Source organism: Solanum dulcamara, chromosome 3, assembly GCF_947179165.1.
Source record: "Solanum dulcamara chromosome 3, daSolDulc1.2, whole genome shotgun sequence".
Lineage (NCBI taxonomy): Eukaryota > Viridiplantae > Streptophyta > Magnoliopsida > Solanales > Solanaceae > Solanum > Solanum dulcamara.
This window is the reverse complement of record NC_077239.1, coordinates 12741782-12742861: the sequence shown is the minus strand read 5'-3', so window position 1 is coordinate 12742861 and position 1080 is coordinate 12741782.

The following is a 1080-nucleotide window of genomic DNA, read 5'->3' as shown; positions in this document are numbered from 1 at the left end:
ATTATTGGGTAGATATTTATTATAGCTTTCCAAATGATGTTAATAACTATGTTTTAATAAATTATGTTGAGATAATGACTAAGCACCGAGAGGACTTTAAGGTGGGGTTTGATTCGAAAGGTCAAGTAGCGACCCAAGGGAATCCTAGTAGCAACCTTTAACCCTTAATTATGTTGTCCGCGTAGGTTTACCTTTATGGCCTTGTTAGTGGATCCACAAATAGCTCAAGTTTAAGATGTTCTCATGGAGTCTACCTTGGCAAGCAGCCTCTCTCTTCTCAATGCTGTTATTATATCAAATTCCATGTTATAGCTCGTGTGGTCTTAAGTTTTGCTTAAGGTCCTACCCCACAAAGGTATACAAAATGGTATAAGTTCTAATGATGTCTATGATACATTGACCACATGAATATAATTATGATATTAAAATATTTTTAAATTTTCCTTATGTTTTAGGATATTGGTCATGCATCCCATGTTCATATTGATTATGTCCTATTATTTTTGTTCATGCATGCTTCTGACATACCTAGTGCATTCCATATACTAGCGCATATTTGTTCCTACATTATATTATAATGTAGTTCTGTCGATCACGCTTCTTCCGCTCGTGGCTAGAGTCATATATCACTATCATCACTTGATTGGTGAGTCCTCATATTTCAAGGGCATAACCAACATGAGTTTTAGGTTTTTTTACCATGTTGGTTCTGTCTTTCTTTGAGTGATCAAGGAATATGTCTTGTGCCTCCATATAGACTTAATAGAGGCATGTTTTAAACTATCATGGGTTGTAGCTCTGACTATTCAGGCATGTTTATTTAATCTTTATCTTTAATTGAGATTTCCTTTGAGTCTTTTGCTTATATTTTTATTAATATTTTTACTTACCTTATGTATGTGATTTATGATAAAAGGCTTTGTTGGATTTCTTCAGGTTTTTGATCGATGTGTCACGTCCAGGGCCTATCTTGGATCATGACAAACTTGGTATCAAAGCACAAGATTTAAGGAGTCTAACATGCCGCATCAAGTAGAGTCTTGTTCATCGGTGTGAAGCGTGTCACATCTTTGATGAGAG